The sequence below is a fragment of the Sphaeramia orbicularis genome, chromosome 3 (genome assembly GCF_902148855.1).
Source record: "Sphaeramia orbicularis chromosome 3, fSphaOr1.1, whole genome shotgun sequence".
Lineage (NCBI taxonomy): Eukaryota > Metazoa > Chordata > Actinopteri > Kurtiformes > Apogonidae > Sphaeramia > Sphaeramia orbicularis.
Genome location: NC_043959.1, coordinates 19,733,795 through 19,756,179, shown reverse-complemented (window position 1 = coordinate 19,756,179; position 22,385 = coordinate 19,733,795). Strand labels below are relative to the sequence as shown.

Here is a 22,385-nt window from a genome sequence, read left to right as displayed (position 1 = left end):
GGCGCCTTTTCTGGAGTGACGAAACGCGCTTCTCCATCTGGCAATCTGATGGACGGGTCTGGGTTTGGCGGTCGCCAGGAGAACGATACTTGTGGGACCGCATTGTGCCAAGTGTAAAGTTTGGTGGACGGGGGATTATGGTGTGGGGTTGTTTTTCAGGAGCTGGGCTTGGCCCCTGAGTTCCAGTGAAAGGAACTGGGAATGCTTCAGCAGACCAAGACATTTTGGACAATTCCATGCTCCCAACTTTGTGGGAACAGTTTGGAGCTGGCCCCTTCCTCTTCCAACATGACTGTGCACCAGTGCACAAAGCAAGGTCCATAAAGACATGGATGACAGAGTCTGGTGTGGATGAACTTGACTGGCCTGCACAGAGTCCTGACCTCAACCCCATAGAACACCTTTGGGATGAATTAGAGCGGAGACTGAGAGCCAGGCCTTCTGTCCAACATCAGTGTGTGACCTCATAAATGCGCTTCTGGAAGAATGGTCCAAAATTCCCATGAACACACTCCTAAACCTTGTGGACAGCCTTCCCAGAGGAGTTGAAGCTGTTATAGCTGCAAAGGGTGGACCCACGTCATATTGAACCCCATAGACTAGGAATGGGATGTCACTGAAATTCATATGCGAGTCAAGGCAGGTGAGCAAATACTTTTGGCAATGTAGTGTATTTACTTCCATTTCCTGCAGATTTGAACAAATGCTTTATTAGTATATTCTATCTATATTATCTACTAGTGCATTGACCTGTGGGGATCCACAGGTTCCAGATGTGGTAGTTTTTATACTGTTGTGAATTCGTGCATGTTGAACCGCATTTGTTCAGCAGTCACCGCCAAAGTGTTCTGGCCATATCAACATGATCGTAAGGCTACTGTATTCCAAAATTACGAGTATCTCCCAAAATGTTGTTCCCACTATGCATTCTTTTCGTAATAGAATACGAACATTTAAGCATGATGTTAAACTGTAATGTCTGTTAAATATTATTTATTCATTTGTGTGTTTTTTTTTTTTTTTTTACTGGTAAAGCCGCATGTTGAAACTTTATCAAAATTCTGCACTATAACTTTTTCCAGGAAAAAATCTTTTAAAAAAAGAAACAAAACAAAAAATATCGTCTTGTTAACAGTATCGTAATATATTGCGGTATATCGTATTGTAATCCTAGTATTGTGATTTGTATTGTATTGCCAGATTCTTGCCAATACACACCCCTAGTACTAATACAGTAGTAGTACTAATGCAGTACTAGTTAAGTAAAGCAACCGAAGACAATAAAATGTTCCGGCTCTTACTCTTTCCTTCGCTGCTTATCATTCAGTCATTATTGGGCCCCTCGCTGACATCCTTTTTGTCACCATTAAAGGCTTATTGCTTCTTTTTTAATTAAGCAAGTTTTTAATTAGATGTGCAGCATTCAGGCCTGCAAAGAGCCTGTCGAGGTAATGAAGTAAAGGCTCAGGTTTATGGAGGGAGAGTGGATAAAGACTGTGTGTGTGTGTGTGTGTGTGTGTGTGTGTGTGTGTGTGTGTGTGTGTGTGTGTGTGTGTGTGCGCATTGCAGAGAGTAATGGTGTTTGTTCGCCTATTGTGCTTCTCAGTGATGAATGCATCAAGGCGAACAGAGCTGGGAAAAATCCTTCGCCACGAGGCAAATGCTTTCTTCATATTAGTCACCATTGACAACCTATTTTAGTGATCTAGTTAGTGCAGCTGCAGTCAGACGTTTCACTGCCAAACATTAGCCTCATCTCTGCAAGACATCGCACAAAGAGGACGTGCCCTGAACAACAACGCTGCCGCCGTCACAAATGGAAGGACAGAACCTATCCGTTTGGCGACAGTGTTTTGTGCACTTGCATCTTTTAGCGGGTAATTCACGGCGCGCGCGTCAATACATCATAGGCTTCTCTAAATTGAGCTTTGAAACACAAAGGGAAGGGCAAACAAGATGGACACAGAAATCAATCTCCCGCCTGATAACGCAGAGTGAACGCACATGCCGCTGCTCCCGCCGCTCAGAGGATTGACAAGGAGTCGGCGTGCTGCGTATCTGTCTATCTGCCTGTGATGTCTTCCCAAAACAATGGTCTCTGACATGCTGTACACAGCCGCAGATAAGGCTATTTAGTCCAGACCGAGCCTGGAGAATACATTACACCCAGCGCCTCGCACAAATTGAAAAAAAGAAAAGACAATCAATGTGGACGTATGAGATAAAATATGTCACGCTGAAGACGTGGAGCACCTTCTGCCTTATGTTGGATCTGACGCATAAAAAACAACACATGAAATGAGGAAAAACTTTGAAGAGGTAGCGAAGGCTCAGCGGCCATATTTGTGCAGACTTCATCTGAGCTGCCATCGATCTGAAGCACATTAGTTCTGCACTGAGGGACGTGACGAGGCCTGCAGAGCACAGAGAAGACCGGCTTTGGACTGGAGACCTCAGCACAAAACACCCAAACGCACACACAGGCGGTCGATCCGGATGGAAACATATATATCTGGACCTGAGGACGTTTCATTTAGATGCTACAATATCAAAGATGGAGAAAAGATGAAATAAAACAATGACACTGGTCTATAATGGTTTATAAATGATCTGCATCAGAGACGTAGGCTACATTCAGACAGCAGGTTTTAATGTACAATTTGGATTTTTGGGTGAAATCCGATGTTTTTGTGTGTGTGCTCGTTCATTATAGCCGCGCGATTAATCGATTTCAAATGGAAATCTGATTTTTTAATTAGGATGATTTTTAAAAGAAAGGGAAATTGTCAAATCAATTTCCTCTCTCTCATGCCTCCAGGCTGCACGCTTCCAGGCTACCGTAGGCTCCTCCTCCTATCTGAGAGCGGTCTGTGATGGGTCCGCAATAGTGGTACCAGTATAAGATGTGGTTTCAAGCATGGATCCCCCAATTCAAATATAACTGCATGGGGATCACTCATCTTACGTTGTCCCGCATGGATCCGTACCGTACCGTACCGTCTTCTTCCGATCCGGGTCAGGGTGGAGATGGCAGCCTCAGCAGAGCAGCCCCGACAGCCCTCTGCCCAGACACATCCACCAGCTCCAGGGGAATCCTGCAGCATTCCCAGGCCAGACTGGAGATATAATCCTTCCAGCGTATCCTGGGTCGGTCTCTTCCATGGTCGGATCTTCAATTTAAATATAACCGCATGGGGATCACTCACATTACATGGTCCACAAACACATGACTGATGCCTGTCACTGACTTACATTGGTGTTTCCTCTAGTAGGGAGCAGTGCCTTGCATTGTGGGCTGCTCACAAAAACAACATGCTGACTTCTGTTGTCATTCCCCGTGTGTTTCAGGATTGATTTTAAGGTCCTTTTAATAGTCTTTAAATGTCTTAATGGTCTTGCGCCTTCTTATCTTATAGACTTGCTTTTACCCTATGAACCCTCGCGGACCCTGAGGTCCTCTGGCACTGGCCTTTTGACAGTTCCAAAAGGTTACACAAAAACTCATGGCGAGGCAGCTTTTCAACATTATGCTCCTCGCCTTTGAAACAGCCTGCCAGGGAACCTCAGGGCCACAGAGAATGTAGAAATTTTTAAAACCAGGCTCAAGATCCACCTTTTTAATTTGGCTTTTAACTAATGCCTCTGTTTTATCTACTCAAAGGTTTTAAAGTTATATTTAATATATATATCTTAAGATTCTTTTAACCAGTGCTTCTGTTTTATCATTTTAATGTTTAATATTTTTATTATTTTCATATATGTCTTAAATTTAGCTTCTTTTAATCAATTCTTTTATATCTTTTTAATGTTTCTTATTCTCTGGTGTTTCATCAGAGGGAGCCCTCCATGCCAGGGGGCGGCTGCGGACTCCGGTGGCTGTGGCACCTTCTTTCACTGGGGTCTGCTCCTTTCTGGTGGGTGGGGGTCCCAGTTGGCCCTCTCCCACTGGTTGGGATGTGGCGCTGTGGCGCTGGTGCCTGGTTGCCGGGGTCGGCGGCTGCCTCCTGGTGCGGATGGCTCCCTGAGACAGCGCCTCCTCTTTTACTTTTATTTTTTCGTTCTGGTCTACCCATGCTCAGTCAGTCTTTTTAAGTATGTTTGAGCTTGTGGGTGTGCGTGTGTGTGTGTGTGTGTGTGTGTGTGGGGGGGGGGGGGTGGGTGGGGGGGTGGTACTGATTTTTAAACTGATATGTAAAGCACTTTGTGCTACAGTCTTAATGTATGAAAAGTGCTATATAAATAAAGATTATTATTATTATTATTTGTAGTTTTACGCAAAAATCAAAATCAAAACTTGAGTTTAGAGGGAAAAATTCGGGATTTTATTTTTGGCCAAAATCGTGCAGCCCTATTGTTCATATTATACATTAAATGCCACTTCTTCAGTTTTGAGTGTGAACTGAATGCAACCCTGAAGTGACCCGCATGCACAAAAGAGGTCCTGATGATGTAATACAAGATCTCAGAATCCTGACTTTTTTCTCAGAAGAATAATAATGTGTTGGGCCTTAATTTGTTTGTTTTTTTTGTTTTTTTTCAGTGGCCCTAATCCTCTTCCATAGACCCAAGACTGTGTCTGTGCAACTACAGAAAACCAGCATTTGGACTGAATTTACATTTATTAGTGATTCAAACTTAAAATCTCTACTTTTATTCTGGCAATTTTGGTTTTTCATTGTTTTTATTTTTATTTTTTTTATTGTAGACCAGTGGTATTAATGATGAAGCCAGGACTGAAGAGAGTCCAAAAGACCTGAATACATATGTTTTTCTAACAATATGAACCAGGTTTCACACTGGGGTAACAATCACAAAATGATTTCACCCTGTGGCTGTTATGACTCAGGTTTACCAATCAACAAAGAAAACACATGAAAAAATGATGCCAAATGCACTGTGTTGAAGGTTGCATTAAAAAAGAAAACTCTGTGAAACTTTGTGGAGCAGCAGACGGGGTTTTTCCAGCAGTGTCTTCAGAGTAAATGTGATGCAGATGGATGATGCAACTGCGTTACCAACACAACACTCCATCAGTACAGGCTTTTCCAGGTTTGCATTACACAATACCTGTGCTAAATGTACGAATACAGAGCAGAAGTGTATTAAAACTGACACATATGGAAGCCCAGATTAACACTGTACTAGAAAAAACCTGTCCACACAATTAAACCAAAATGTCTTAAAGTAATTCCATTGAAGTGTGATGTTTTCACACATTTAAATCAGACAGTTTCTGTTGCTGCTTGAACACTAGATTATGTCATTACATGCCATAAAAAACCCTTAAGAGTAGGGATGTCCACCGATATTATCGGCCCGATATTGGCATAAAAATGTAATATTGGTGAATATCGTTTTTTTTGCCTATCATTAAAACCGATAACATAATTCCTTGATTTCACCGGCATTTACCAACGCGTAAATGAAGCATTGTTTGTTGCTGAAAGAAATGTGCAGTTTTCAAAATTGTACAGTAGAGTTGACACACTGTAATAGAGTCATGGAGGGAGGGAGAGAAAATAAATAAATATGGCATTTTTTCCACAACTTAACTCTTTCTCTGCCAATGACGAGATTTTCCGTCACTCCGTGTTTTCACTGTTATACTGTAGTTGAAGCTGTTGCGGATCGTGTGAATTACTTTCCTTAGTCCAAAAACAAACAGTTAAGCAGCTTTTTTGGAAAAATGAAGGACCAAGTTTAACGTTTTCGCACTGGAGTCTCCGTATCCCATGGCAACACATACAGCAGGCAGTCACTGTGAATGAGGAAATGCAGACTCTGCAGGAACCGCGCGCAGTTTCAAAAGCCTTAAAAATGATTATGGAGACAGAGTCCGACAGTTCAATATATGATGGAGCTACAGAAGAACCATTTAGACACAGGAACGGAGAAATAGAAGGTGAGGGAGACGGACACGAAACACGGGAAAACGGAGCGGCTCGGGTCCGACACGGAGATGGGGAAGAGGAAGGGCACGGAGCGAAAAGGAGACAATGACAGACAGGAGGAAGAGAGAAGAGACATTTATAGTGGACATTCAAGGAGAAGACAGACACGCAGACATGAGACAAGACAAAAGACACCTAGTCTGAATCTGTTAGAGTGAGTTCAGATTCAGACTGAGGACATGGAACAGATTCAGCTCCATAATGTCAGCAGGGACACAGGTAAGGCACTGTTTGATTTGGCTTTAGTATGAAATAAATAAATACATATATTCATACATAGATAAATAACTACATGTCCATATAATTATTTACAGCTCAAACACAGCAGCTGGTCCAACAGGAGGACCTGGTGCAGCCAAGGAAAGGCCAGAAATCTACAGTATTTAGTGCATTTGTTTCTTTTTTTTCTTGAAAATGAGGAATATTGAAGTGTTTATATCAAAAAGCTAAACTAATATGTGGAAGACTTATAACTGATGTATGTAAATGTGTAAAGTTTAGAAGGAACCTGGTGCTTTAGAAGATGTTTGGTCTAAAGTTTGGTGTGGATTCCCCTAATATTTTGTGGAATGATGGGATCTCTTAGAGCTGTTTGTTATTATTATTGTTATTACTGTTATTTTATTTTGTGGTTTTGAATACAGTGTTACTGTTGGTAAATGAGAAAGAGTCAAAAATGTAAATAGGAAATCAATTTTATCTTGAAAATCAATATCTTTGGGAAAAAAATGCAATTTTCTCAGTTTTTTGCTGAAAATTCAGTTTTTTCCTGAAAATGACCAATATTCAAATGTTTATATCTCACAAACGAATGAAGTTAGAATAAAATTGTGTCTTGTGTTTGAAAGTTGAAGTTCTGTTCTTTCTTTCGATGTATTCAGTGTTCACATACTCCTAACACAACATTTTCAGTCAGCCTCCAAAGATTAGTGAAAATGACCAAAAAGGCAGGCACTGGCTACCAACTCACTGGAAAATGCTCTGGCAGGGAAAGAGTTAAGTTGAAGTATGTATTCTTTGCACAGACAGTGTTTACATTTTGAAAGCCTTGTTGCATTTGAGAATGCATCCAATGGGGCATCACAATAAAATTAGGCATGTGTTAATTCCATGACAGGAGATATGTGATGTTACCTAAAATTAGTTTAATATCCCACATATATGAGCAGCAGTATCGGTAGATATCGAAATTGGAAATTAAGCATTGGACAATATTGGCATATCGGTTTTTGGCAAAAAAGCCAATATCGGACATCCCTACTTAACAGCTATTTTTTTCATCTGAAATTTCCAAAATCAATGATTTGAACCAATATTTACTAAATGTCAAAAAAATATATGTGCGTAATATGTGGAATTCCATTACCCTTCTATCTCGTTCTAAATAAAAAAATGATTGGATTTTCTGGTGTGTCCACACAAACCATGACATGTTTCTCCTTCTTCTTCTTCTTCTTCTTCTTCTTCTTCTTCGCTTGTTGTAACATCCGTCAACATCCAATTTTTTAATTCACCTGACTAGTTGTGGAAAAAGGTCTTTCCATTGCAGTTTTGCGTGATTTGCTACACCCAAAAAACCACCTCTTGCCAGCGCAAAAACCTTTAATTGAAAAATTAGACTTTTGGCGAAATTGTCGTTTTCCCATTAGGTAATTTTTTATGTGCAAGTTATATTTGTGCATTTCGAGGGTCAATGGAAAAGCGACTAGTTTGAACCATAAATTGAGATTTCAGATTTTGAGGCAAAAGGATGGTGGACATTTGTGAGGGAACTTCACAAATGAAAACATTGCAGGTCGACTGATGTGAGTCAATCTTCTTTTACTCACTTTTTTTGGACTCTTTAATCAGTGTTTTTTACTTTAAATTACTCCTGAATAAGAGTTTAGGACTATAGACACTGAGCTGAGCTGTTTATTGGCTAAATGTGGATGAAAAGTTGCAAAAACAGGATTGAAATGACCTTGTTTCCCATATGACTGATGCAGTTTACAGTGTTACCATGAGTTTATTCATGACACTGATAACTTAAAGGAGTGATATTTAGCTGTTTTAAAATTGAATTCTTCCTTTTCCAACATTTCCCTGTGGTCTACATAAACTGTAAATGCTATGCTTGGGTCTGAATTCTTCATTCATTCAACTCCACAGGTCCATCTTCAACCCTATTTCTGCATAATGACACCAGGAAGGTGGTTTGGAGCACTGGCCCTTTAAATGCACATGAGCCCCACCCCCTCCAGGTTGTTGACCGTGCTTTCTGTCCCGTTCAACCAACAACTGAACATTTTAGGTAACTGGCTCGAAGTAAGGACATATTTTCAGTTTTTACTACAACCACTGCTGCTGACAAACAGTTGTGGCGTACTGAGAAATGTTCGTCGGAAGTTTGGACCTTGCTGTAACTAGTTATAAAACGGAACAAATTAAGAAGGAATTCAAACAAGTTGCAGAAATTCACTTGATTTTTGCCAAAATAAATATAAAGAAAGCTTTGCAGCACCTGGAGGGTTCAAATTCAAACTGTTTGAACTATTAGGGTCCAAATACACAAAAAAAATACCAAAGACTCATAAAAGTGGGTTTAGATAAATATGAGCCCTTTAAAACTCCAAAGTGATTAAAACACAGTTGAGAGCTCAAAATAGAAATAAAGTTAATTGGAGTCACCACATTGCACTGCGTATATGACAAACCCACAGGTTTCTATATGGAACTCCTCCAGCTGAAGCACACACTCAGTTTCCTTCCTTTCCTTCTCCACCTCATATAAACTCCTCCATGGCTGAGGATGCGCTGGTCGACCTTCTCCGACCTGAGCTGCAGTTGTCGGTGGTAGCTCTGTCGACTGAACTCCTCCACCGTCCTCCTGTCACTGCCTCTGTACCGACAGGGGTCTAAATGTCAGCGGTTGTGTTGCGCTCTGTTCACAGACTCTCCAGGCTCGGACTCAGGAGCCTCAGATTGTACGAGTGCAGATGCCTCCCAGAGCCAGATTCCCTGCAGATCCCTGGAGAGAAACCTGACAGAGAAAAGCCATAAGACAAGCTTCAAAGGACACACAGAGATTGCCTTTCTGCCTCTGCTGCAGCACATCAGCCCCCCCCCCCCACTCCTCAACTCCACCCCCCTCCTCCTGCTTCGCCTTCATTCATACATCAGATGGAGGAGATGGAGGCACGCTAGTGGGAAGGAGGGAATGAGTGCATTTGCAAGCCGTTCCCTGGAGGGGCTGGGAGATTGCCTCCATTTGGATGGACTCTTGTGGCCGGAGGGGTGATATGGGGGTGGGTGGGGGCTTTGACTCCCCAGAAGGACCGAGTGCTCGCTGTGCCCACTTCCCTCTGATTCTCTCACCAGTTCCTGCCTCGGGCCTCCAGCCTCACTGGGCGCCATCTGTGCCCGGCAGAATCCCGGACAGCAGCGCTCCTTCTCTGGGTAAACGTCTCAGCAAAGCCCCTTTGATCAGAGCCGGAATGCCGGGGGGGGCGGGTGTAGGGGGGGTGGGCCACCATGAAGGACCACAAAGAACAGCTCATAGACCAAGGGTGTCAAACTCATTTTCTTTCAGGGGCCATATTCAGTCCAGTTTGATCTCCAGTGGGTCAGACCTGTAAAATAATAATAACGTAACATATAACGTAACAATAACATAGATACAGTCAGCAACGGAAACCCGAAGGGGAAAATAATCCTTCCCCCTTCGTCCGCTATAATGTAGAAGTGCAGAATTTCAACTTGTTCTGCTGACGCCAATCAGTTGTCACGACGCACTTTCAGTTGCTATTGCCTTTTGACAAGAATCACTATATTGAAAAATTAAATCCACTGGGACTGGGTTGTTTTCCATATGTTTTAAAAGACTGGACCAGTGATCGACTCAGTGGGATGAAGTGTCATTTCCAGACATCTTCTGCTACTTGATGGAGTCACTTGGTATGGGACTACCATACTTTCCGGACTATTGGCCACACCTGACTATAAGCCACACCCACCTTGTCTCCAGCGTCTCACCATCGATTCATTGATGCCAAGCTCACGTGCAGCAGCTCTATTTCCTTCTTCGACAGCTGGATCGATCTTTCACCCGGAAAACATAAATTAGACGCATCATTTTTGAGCGGCAGGTTCACAGAGTGTGGAAAAATGTAGCGGCTTATAGACCGGAAATTACGGTTTATCACTTTTGTTATAGATATGATGAATTAAACTTAACATAATTTCAGTACCTGATATTAAATAGACAAATTAATGTTAATTAATGTTGTTGGTTCAATATGATGTGAGGTTCTTTAAGCTTTGCACAGAAACGGGCAGTAGAAATGTCCTTCAGAGAGATAGGTTGGATTTATGCTTGGAGTACATTAGAGACAGCACTTTTTTTTCTTTTTTTTTTTTTTTTTTTACATATACCATACACAGTAAAGAACTTTAATCAGTACTTCTATTTTTACCAGACTTTTGTACACAAGTATCTGTACTTTTGCTTAGATACTGAATGTGTACTTTTGTTCATGTTATGAGGAAATCTACACAAATTGCAAATGTAGTACAAAGTTTACTAGCATTTAAACAATTAATCTAATATTGCTGATCCCCCTGACATTGTTTGGAAATGGTTCTCATTCCATTAAACTGACCTAAATGAAGTGCTGACTGCAGACATACATATGTTTTGTTTTTGGTCCCATAATCTGCCAAACTCATCCTCTCTTCTGATAGTTTGAAGCCATTTTGTCCTCCTTTGTGGTTCCATTTTATTATTTGGTAAAATGTCAAACTTTAACTGGTGATTTTCTTTGTTTATTTGTGGTGCAAAAGGGCACACGGCTTCTCTTTGGCATTATGGCTAATGGCACAGACCAGTTTCTTTTCCCCCTCGGCTTTAACGCAGTGTGACTCCTCTTTGTCAAATCAAAAGTTGAAATGTGAAGAAACATGACCTTCATCGTGTTTCATGTTATTGTGGAGAAGTGACGTTTTCCAAACTTTCATGACAACACCAGTGATTAAGGTTGGGCTCCATCTTTATTAATTCATAGTGTGATCAGACATGTATTCGTTTTCCCAATTAAAATATGGAGATTTATTTATTCTTTTTTTTCTTGTATATTTTAGTGTCCTATAAAGGGTTAAATTCAAATACACCAGTGACTGAGGTGACGAACAGATGTTGATGTATGAAATAGTCACCATTTTTCTGAGGATCATGGTGGAGCCGTGGCGTTCCGCATGTCGTCCCCAGTATCCATGTCTCTCCTCGGGGCACATGATCAGAGGCGCAGGAGGCAGAGCAGACACCAAAATCCTGGATGAGCTCCTCAGCTTTTTCATGCTCCTCACATCTTCCCTCCAAGGAACGAGCAAAGGGAGCAGGGAGTCGGCTGGTGTTTGTTTTACACTCACATTCAAAGGGAAATATTCATTAGATGTTCCACGGAAACGGAGGCTGAGGAGGGAGACAGGTGGACGGACAGACAGACAGAACACAAACCAGGAGAGGAGACAGTGGTTGGCCTGTTTCTGGACATTCCTTTACCCTTATGGCCTCCTCAGATTTACTCTAAAACTGTACGTGCACAAAAAAGTAGCTGTAAAATCATCATACATCAATATTTTTTTCCATAGATCTTTTAAACAACTTAAGCCCTGCTCAAAACTCCCAAACATTCAATAATTCTGAGTGATTTTTAAAAAAAATATATTTTCCATATAATAAATAGTAGGGGGATGGGACATGGGTTGTGATTAGAAAAATTAGGTTATAATGGAAATCAATGGGGCATTTTTGTCCATGAAGGTAATCAGAGGGAGTATCTGACACTACAGAAAAAATACTGATGACATCAAATCAGTTTTGTCGCTAATCTTTAACATATCCAAGGCTCTAATTACCACCAATGTTTCATCCCTGTACTATGTATTATATGGAAAATATTGAAGTTTTTTTGTGCTTTTTTTGGTAATAAATCAGTCAGAATTCAAATAATTAAAATGGTATTTAAAGGGTTAAAATAGTTGAAAAATTGTTGAATGTTTGGTAGTTTTGAGCAGCGCTGAAGTTAAGAGATTTATGAAAAAGCGGAAAAATATATATTTATGTATGATGATTTTATAGCAGATTTTTTGTGCATGTACAGTTTCGCCACAAAGGAAACCAGAGGGAGTATCTGACACTACAGAAAAAATTCTAATGACAACAAATCAGTTTCGGTTCTAATCTCTGACATATCCAAGGCTCTAACCACCACCAGTGTTTCATCCACCTACTATTTATTATATTGAAAATATTGAATTTTTTGTGCTTTTTTTGGTAATAAATCAGTCAGAATTCAAATAATTAAACTGGCATTTAAAGGGTTAAAATCCTGAAAATTGTTGAATGTTTGGTAGTTTTGAGCAGGACTGAAGTTGTTTAAAAAATTTATGGGGAAAAAAGCAAAAAATATATATACATATTTTTATGTATGATGATTTTATAGCAGTTTTTTGTGCGTGTACATTTTTGCCACAAATGAAACCAGAGGGAGTATCTGACGCTACAGAAAAAATAGTAATACAATCAAATTAATGATGTTTCTAATCTTTGACATATCCAAGGCTTTAATCACTACCAATATCTTATCCTTCTACTATTTATTGTATGGAAAATATTAATTTTTTTGTGGTTTTTCTTTTTTTTGTAATAAATGAGTCAGAATTCAAATAATCTGGCATTTAAAAGGTTAAAATCCTGAATATTGTTGAATATTTGGTAGTTTTGAGCAGGGTGGAAGTTGTTTAAATAATTTATGAAAAAAGCAACCCCAAAAAATTTATGGTTGACGATTTTATAGCAGTTTTTTGGGCATGTACATCTTTGCCACAAAGGTAACCAAAGGGAGCAAAATGCATCAACATAGTATAAAACATGTAAGAATAAAAGAGCAGAAGAAGAATAGGCTTATTGTAATTACACAGGTTGTGCAATGAAATTACAGGTGGTCAACAGTGGACTCACAACTAATAACACAATAAAATACAGACATCTTCAAAAAATATAAAATATTTAGAGATAATTAGAGATATTTTACTGTATAACGAGGTGAAATGACAATAGATTTCACAAATGTAACTAAAAACAAAAGTTCTTGTCAAATTTTATGCCAAAAGCTGCAACATAGTCAAAATGTTCAAGAAATAAAAAAAAAAGTACAAAAATGCCTGAGGACGACCTAAGGGTTAACACGATGATGGGTGTTAATACGATCTGTATTCTGGATCAGCAGGTTACAGCAGGGCATGATGGTATTGTACCAGGGCTGGTGGGTACATTAGTTTATAAGTAATGTTCGCCCTGAGCTTTGCGCTGATGTAATACGGAGCCAAATGAGAGTTCTAATCACTGTTTGGACCGAGGGAGGAGAAATGCATCACCATGACGATGGATGCCTCCAATTTACGATCACTCATTCTGACAAACGCAGAATTATTTATAACTGTAAACCAGAGGGGTCCGGGTGATGGATTCCACCTCAGAATGGATGGAGTGGATGGATTAGAGTCTGCTCATTACACAGTTTTTCTATTTTGTTGGTTTTAGTTTTTTAGTGGTGGAGTTTTCCAGACAAACACATGGAAGAAGGTGTGGTTTCCTTCAGTATTAGTACAGATATTATTAGGGTCAAAGGGAATGATTCAACTTAATTTTACTGCAGTTAAAGGAGTGATATTTTGCTTTTTTTTCAATGGAATTCTTCCTTTTCCCACATTTCCCTGTGGTCTCCATAAACTGTAAATGCTCTGCTTGGGTCTGAATTCTTCATTCATTCAACTCCTCAGGTCCTTCTTCAACCCTATTTCTGAGTAATGACACCAGAAAGGTGGTTTGGAGCGCTGGCCCTTTAAATGCACATGAGCCACTTCAGGCCCCGCCCCCTCCAGGTTGTTGGCTGTGCTGCTCTGTCCCATTCAACCAACAACTGAACATTTTAGGTAACAGGCTCCAAGTTTGGACATATTTTCAGAACAGACTGCAACCGCTGCTGCTGATAAACAAGTATGGAGAAATACTGAAGAAAAGTTTGTCTGAAGTCTGGACCTTATATGTGCAAATGTCGTGATGGAACTAGTTATAAAACGTAACATTAAGCAGTAATTAAAACAGATTGTAGAAATCGACTGGATTTTTGCACAAATTAAAGATAGTTTTGCAGCACCTGGAGAGTTCAAATTCAAACTTTATGAACTATTAGGGTAAAAATACGCAAATAAATGAACCACAGACTAAGAAAAAGTGGGTTTAACAAGCATTTTTTACTCCCTTCGGAGAAGGATTTTAGTGGCTGGGTCAGAATTTTAAAAATCACGCAAAAATCAACAACTTTTAAATTCTGACCTAAAACAAATTGTGAAAAAATAACCTGACCTTTTATAACATGAAGTACAAAGTGTACATAATATGTTCTCAGTGGGTCTGCTCCTACCTACTTAGGTGCACTAATAAATGCTTATGTCGCCCCACAACCACTCCGCTCGTCTGGGGAACGTAGTCTGGTGGTCCCCAGACCTTGTACAAGACAATTCAGGCTCTTTTCATGGGTTGTTCCACGTTGGTGGAACGCTCTACCAAGTGCTACAAGAACAGAGTCATCCCTGCCTATCTTCAAGAAGCTCCTGAAGACCCAGCTCTTCCGAGAGCACCTCCTATCCTAGCACTTTCAAACATTCCATTTTAAATATTCTAATAAGGTTTTTCCCAGGATAACCACAGATTCTTCCAGGATTATCTCTGGACCTGCTGCGGTGGTCCGGCCTCTTCCCTGCCCTCATCATCACCACTCACTTATCCTCAACTGCCTCCATGTGTCTCCCCCTACTCCCCCCTTCTCCCCCTCTCCCCCAGTCTCTATCTCTATCACTCTCTCTTTTTCCCCTTCTCTACTCTCTCTCTTTAACCCCAACTGGTCAAGGCAGACGGCCATCCTCCAGGAGTCTGGGTCTGCTCAAGGTTTCTGCTGTTAAAGGGAAGTTTTTCCTCGCCACTGTCACCAGTCACAAGTGTTTGCTCCTGGAGGATTCTGTTGGGGTTCTGTAAATTGCCTTAGAGTCTGGTTTTGACCAACTCTATATATAAAATGTCAAGAGATAACTTTTTTTTGTGATCTGGCGCTATATAAATAAAATTTTGATTGATTGAGTGATTTAATTGGTTTTCCCATGTAAGTCGCTTTGGAAAAAAGCGTCTGCCAAATGCGTAAACATAAACATAAACATGTTCACCTGGATACTAGAAGGTAAACTCACATACAAATATACAGACATTTTGTGGATTTGTGTTGGTTTTTCACTGGAAAAACAAGCTGATTCTTTATAGTTTGAACCAAATCCACAGCAGAACTCTCCAGATTCACTGAAGCACTGACTGTGACATTTGGACTGAATTTAAACCAACTTTTAATCCAAAATTCCACATTTTTCCACTAAATGTGAGTGTTTTCACCCCCAGACGACGTGAGATTATCAAATGCTCATGGTCAGAGTTGTAAAAATCATGCAAAAAGGAACAACTTTTGAATTCTGACCATATACAGATTGTGAAATATAATATGACCTTTTACAACGTGAAGTGCAAAGTGTGCATAATATGCTCACCCATATACTGGATAGTTAACTCACATACAAATATATACAAACATTATTGGATTTGTGTTGGTTTTTTCACTGGAAAAAAAAGCTGATTCTTTATAGTTTGAACCAAATCCACAGCAGAACTCTCCAGATTCACTGAAACACTGACTATGACGTTGTTTGGACTTAATTTAAACCAACTTTTTATCCAAAATTCCACATTTTTCCACTAAATGTGAGTGTTTTCGCCCTCAGACGTTGTGAGATCATCAACTGTTGATAGTCTGTGTGTTGGATGAAGTGTCACAGGTTTCAATAACCGATGACATGGCATCCGTTCGTCCGTCTGACCACTTTGACCCCCAAACGTCTCCGGAGATGATGCGTCCCCCTCTGGGATGTGCCGTCCTGTCCCGCCGCCTCCATCGATACAGTGATAGCCATCAGCCTCAGCGCCCAGAGCTACACCCCCCCCACCCACCACTACTACCCACCCACCCCGGCCCCCAAATCCCATCCGCATCACCCTTCAATCTTCATCCTCCTGCTCCTCTGGCTTATCGATTTTCTATTTTCCCTTCGCCCCCACCCCCACCCCCCCCTCCAGCTCCCTCCATCATCTCCGTCAGGTTTTTCATTCCTGCCTCTCCCTCCTAGTTCTCTATCTGGTCCCGGTTTCTCCTCTTTGACAAGGTCGAAGCCCCAGCCGAGCTCGGAGCTGCTTAAGGTTCGTAAATGGAGATGTAATGTAATAGAGTGGTCGGGTAATAGAATCTATGAGGGCGGGGTCTGATCTTGTTAGAGAGGACCGGGGCTGAGGAGACTCCACCGGGGATGTGGAGCCAACAGCGGCTGGATTCAGGCGTTATTTGCCAGTTTGACTTCACATTTAAAGAGGAACCAGCAGAGTTTCATGGTTCACTGTGTTCAGAGCATTTGTATAAAAAAAGCTAACTCCAAATTAAACAGTATATTTGTTAATGTTGAACCCTTTAACCCCTGAGCCCTGATTCCAGGTAAAGGTTCTGCTGTGAATCTGTGTCTGTTTCAGGTTCATTAAAGCTGCTGTATGTGCTTGTGTTCCTTTTCTTCAGTGGTTTTGTTTTACTGTGTGTTTTAGGGTCAAAACAGGTGGAATAACAAAAAAAGACAAAGAGAGGAATTCAAATTTGACAGGTTTGGACTAAATAAGGCACTAGAATGGAACTGCAACACACTGAACAACAATAAGGATTTGAATTTGGGCCCAGTAATTTTAGTTTTGGGCTGTTTTTTTTTTAATAAATCAGTGCAGCTGCTTTTTGACACCTGGTTGAATTCCAAACGGTCAAACTCAGTAAAAACACAGTAAAAAAATAAATAAAGGAAAATCACTACAACACTGGAAACAACAGTAAAAGCAAAAAACCTCAAGGAAAATAGTGTAAAAAAAAAAAAAAAAAAAGCCCTAAAAATCATCCATTTTTAGTGAGTCGGTCTCACTCATTGCTCTGTGTTTTACATCCCATTCCACAGGTGGAGGGGGGTGAACTGAGCATGCTCAGATGTCTATCAAAAGAGCAAGGTTTATTCTACTGACATGCTTTGAAATTCTTTGTATTGAGCAAATGGTTGAATTTTTATGAATATTTTAAAGAAATCATACATTCAGAATGATCACCACAGACACATCACGGAGTAAAGGGTTAAAGACCCACAACTACTTTTTAGTTGACTTCCACATATGTTTTTCTCTTTTTCTAACCTTAAGTGACTTATCCCCATTTATCATAATATCATCCTCTTCCGTTTGCATTTTTCAGTGTAAATCATGTATTTTCCTATATTTAATTTACTGATCCTGTAGATCAGAGGTGTCAAACATACGGCCTGTGGGCCAAAACCAGTCCACCAAGGGGTCCAATCCAGCCCATGGGAGGAATTTGTAAAAATTTGTTAATATTGCTTAAGTTTTTGTTTATTTTTATGCATGTTTTATTTAGTTTTTGCTTAATTTGATCATATTTCGTTTGTTGTTTTTTTTTTAATTTGTGTTCATTTTGTTAATGTTTCTCAAATTTTTGAACATGTTTTATGCTTAGTATTCTGTATTTTGTTTATTTTTGTTGTTTTTAGTTGGGTTTTTTCTGTTTATTGTGATCTTGTTTCTCAAATTCCTCAAAATTATTCAATGTTTTTGTGTAATCTATTTTTTATTCTGTTTTATTGTACTGGTCTGGCTTATTTGAGATCATATTGGTCTGTGTGTGGAACCTAAACTAAAATGAGTTTGATAGCCATGATGTAGACGTTCATAAAAGCTCAGAGTAAATTCAAAGGTTAATACATCAAACCAGAAAAATAATGGGGTAACAGTCACTTTTTCAACAAAATATATCATTAATTCAAATAAACCCAATGTGTCCATCCACTGTCATTGATCCAACTCCATGGGTTTTATTGGGGAATCAATGTTGTAGAAGATGACGGTGTTTCCACGGTAACTACGGAGCCTCTGAACTTTCCAAATGGGTCATATCTGATGTCCATGAAAAGATGAAGAATGATATTTTACACCAATTATTTACATGTATTGATCGGATTAGTGGATCAACAGGTGTTGGACAGTTTATATCAGTAGATGGTTTTGGTTGCTGGTTGCTGTTTGGGTCTTTATGGGTTAAATTTGTAATCATACTAAGTATCAGAAGCTGCTAAAACAGTGGCTCCACCTCCATAGTGTTTGTTCTGCAGGACAGATGACATGGGTGGTGTTTCTGATAGATGTGGCTTTAAAAGCGACTGCATCAGCTCTGCTCCTTCAGCCAAATATGAGCCGTTAAAGGCCTTAAAGAGGAGGAGGAGGCACGTCTTCAGAATACAGAGGAGCATCCAGCTAAATGCCAGTGGGCCACAGTCATTTATCTCCTCATAATGTTTCATGACTATTATTATGCTCATTCTCTCACCGTGATGTGCAGAGTTGATGGTTCAGCAGTGTCAAATCGTCCTAATGTTGTGAAGTGTTGAGTTTTTGATGCTAATTGTCCAACGTTTGACCTCATTCGCCTGCAGCTCAGAACAAAGACGTCTTAAACCCGGGCCGACTCAGATACTTAGCTGCAGGTATTATATGACTTCCTGATAGGCAACAAAAGATCTGAGTTAGTCTGTCTGGAAATACGTTAAGGCTTCCCCATGCTGGTGTTTCTGCACATTCAGCTCCATAAATCAACATCCAACTGCAGCGATTGTGGTGAATAAAACAGCTGACACACTCTGCTGTTCACACCTGAGGCTCAGGGTTTCCTCCAGGACCATCTGAAAGACTTAGACACTTTTCAATGACACGATGGAAAAGTTTGGATCAGAAAAGCATTTAACACTTTGAAATGTTTTTATTTCTTTCCACAAAACGTCCACAGACTGAAGACACAAGTCAGTGTGTCCAAGGCTCATTGTGTCTCATTCTTCCTTTTCAGTGTGGGGTGAGTTTGCACATATTCCCAGTCGAGGACGAGCGTGGACCACATGAGTCCAGTCCAGAACTTGCTTCTTCTTCTTCACCAGGTTTGTCTGTATCTGGCTTTCCATGACAGTTTTCCCCAAAATAAAAGCGAGATTTTTACAATTTCGACAGTCCTACTTGTAGGTGTTTCCATTGAAGAGTGTTTGGCTTCTGATGTGTGATTCTACCGTAGTGGAAAATTTTTCTCTGCTGCTGTTGAATAATGAAATAGAGACTTCTGCCGGTCGACAAGGTTTTTATTTCTTTGCAAAGAAAGGTCAGTTCTGCATACACGTGGTGAAAAGAAAAGAGCTTCCAGCAAGATCCACCTTTATAGGGTGGATCTCATCTGTAAATGACTCCTCCAGTTTCTTCAAAGGGCCTTTTGATTGAGTGATGAGCCCCAGGTTTTAAAGGTGGGTTACGAGATCTTAGAAAAACAGGTCCAGCAAGCTATATTTTGAAAATACTCAATTCAAAAGTCCAAACCCCTTTCTTCAGACATCCCCCTGAAGCCATGCCTCCAGAGTACTGGCATGCGCAAAGCTTGTTCTCAAGGGTTCACGAGCACTGCACAGCAACAATTCAGCCGGCTCCAGCTCTGGCGGCTCCAGCTCATGGATCCATACATCCTCCAACACCCCCGCTCTTACAGAACAGCCCCAGTTCATACCTATCTGACTAACGTTACATTTCCTACTGATTTATGTTAGTTTGCCGGTGATCTTTCCATCCTAATATAACGAATATAGCCAAGCTCTGGCTCTGGCTTCGTTTCCTGTACCAGTGCTCCAACCTCTGAGAACGCACGATTCATGTGCAAAGAGGGGTACGCACAGAGGGGGAGGGACAAATGGCACGTGAGTTTGATAGACATATCACCATTCAATCATTGTGATCGGCCGCTCAAAATGATTGAATGGTGTTTTTTCAGTCCTGTCCATTCCACAGGTGACAGCATTTTTGTATTTTTGTGTTAGAGCATTTAATTAATTAGTTGTAATCAATGTGTAAAGGGATTTCAAGCAATATAGTAAAAAATCCTCCAGGAAAACATCTCGCACCCCACCTTTAACAAACAGTCACATTTTGTTACCTTCCAAGAATGTTAACACACAGTAGGGGGGTTTAAGTAAAGGCACAGGGAAGTTAGCATACAAGGGCAGTGTTTTTCAACCTTGGGGTCGGGACACCGCATGGGATCACCTGGAATTCAAATGGGGTCGCCTGAAATTTCTAGTAATTTATATTAAAAAAAAAAACAACTTACTGATAAAAAAATATATGGTGAGTTGACAGAGACAATCCCAATCCATAAAAGACATGACAAACTGTGAGTATGAAACTGAAGCACTGTGGTTCTGTTTATCTTTCAAATGTTTATTGTGGTCAGTTTCAGATGCTTCAGCTCTTTCATAATTCATAGTTTGAGTTATTGTTTGTTCAGTATTAATTGTCAGCCTTGTAAATCCAAGCTGGACTGACTGTACATATCCTGACTGAAGAAAATCAAATTCTCACTTTGTGCAGTAATCTACACTTGGGTTTTCTGCCTCCATCCATAATTACATATATTACATAGCCTTAATGTTGTCTAAAATTATTTGCAACATAGTATAGCAAACTATTATGTGATCGAAAACAAATTAATTTTAGCAAAAAAAAAAAAAAGTCTCCGTCTTGAATGTCTGGGGTCGCCAAAAATTTGTGATGTTAAAATGGGGTCATGAGCCAAAAAAGGTTGGGAACCACTGCAGTAGAGGGTATTCGGGAAGGTTAGCATGCAAAGTCCTGTCTCGCGACATGTTGTAAGTCTGATAAAATACTGTATAGTTCTCGCAATTGCTTGTTTAAGGCAGATGTTTCACTGAGTTTGATCCAAACCTCCATGGTGTTGCCACTTTAGTGTCGGTTCATCTACTGCTATTGCACTGACTGTCTTCAACTAAAGAAGAAGGGAACGGAGAATCATCCCTATACAAACTACAACACCTGTTCTGAGTACAGGCTCATAGGGGAGACGGTTGGACTCAGCAAAACTACCAGGACCACATGGGTCCAGATGAACTAAATGTGTTTCCATTGCACTTTTGCTCTATACTTTAATAGCAAAATGTCTCAAAAACCACCTCATGAGAGCGTAAAAACTATTTTGCGATCTTTGACAGTTTTTGCGACTTTTCAGTGTTTCCATTATCAGGTTTTTATTGCGCAATTTTCATTTTGCGCATTTCTGAGGGTAATGGAAACCCCGCTAATGTCTGCACAATGAGGTTTTATATCCTCTTGTTAAAATATACATGGACGTTCCTGGAAAAGTTGTCGTATTGATGCATCGTTTTTATATTTGCAGCTGCTTTCTCTAACTGAGACGCAGTGGGCTGTTGAAATGTGTTTGGACCTCGTTGGCAACTGTAAATAACATATATATAATAAATGTGATAATAGCGATAGTGATAATAATAACAGGTAAACTTCCAGCAGCACCAGGTGCCTGTGACCTCATCAGACCCCAACTGCAGTCATATTGTAGTCTTATTAGTATTCACACACTACACCAACATAATAAAAACCACAGCAATGAGGAAAAGAAGGAAAAACAAGAACTGGATCCAAGTCAGAGTCGGTCTTTTACAATGTTTTTTTCCAACTTACGACACTTTGAAGTTTCAGTGTAATAGTTGTTTATTCTTGTTAGAATTAATTATTTTTATGTTTATTTCATCCTTTTTGTTCCACGTTTAGACTTGTGCTTGAGTTTGTGAATTTCCATATTTTCTGTACTTGGAGCTGTTTTCTCTTAACTGAGAGGCACTGGGCTGTTGGAATGTGTTTGGCCGTAGTTATTCAGTAACACGACAATTGTGAGAGTTTTTGGAGGAACTGTCTCTTTAAGAAGACTCATCCCAAACTTTCGAGAATGCCATAACTTTTTCCCTCATGCATGCTGCAATATATAAATACTTGCGCCGTGTCTTGTGAATGCATGTAAATACCTTCATGAATGCTAATAGCACATTTACAATACAAAGCAGCGCACTGAAGAAGGTGAAGGAGCTGGAACATTATGCGTTTGCTACATAACAGATGGTTCAGTCGGGCTGTAAATTTCCTTCACACAAGGCCAGCGACTCTGCCATGATGTGACCCATCGGAGGGCAAGGAGAATGGGGAGAGAGCGGCGATGATGGAGGAGGAAGTCAAGGATGAGTGTCTGGTTTATGCTGCCCTCTGATTGGCTGGCGCGTTTGTTTGGGATAATCAATGCCTGTCTATCAGAGGATTTCTAAGACACAGTGGGAGAAAGAAGCAGCGTTGTATGAACAGAGCTCCAGTAT

At 40.3% G+C, this 22,385-nt stretch overlaps 1 long non-coding RNA gene across 1 annotated transcript; it reads right to left on the bottom strand.

Moving 5' to 3' along the window:
* Positions 1-2,703: 2,703 nt before the first annotated feature.
* LOC115416928 (uncharacterized) lies at positions 2,704-21,918 on the bottom strand. The gene is made up of 3 exons (XR_003935061.1): positions 21,908-21,918; positions 21,136-21,142; positions 2,704-2,803 (listed from the first exon to the last, which is right to left on the bottom strand). It is a non-coding gene; the product is annotated as an uncharacterized LOC115416928 (long non-coding RNA).
* Between the last annotated feature and the right edge of the window lie 467 nt (positions 21,919-22,385).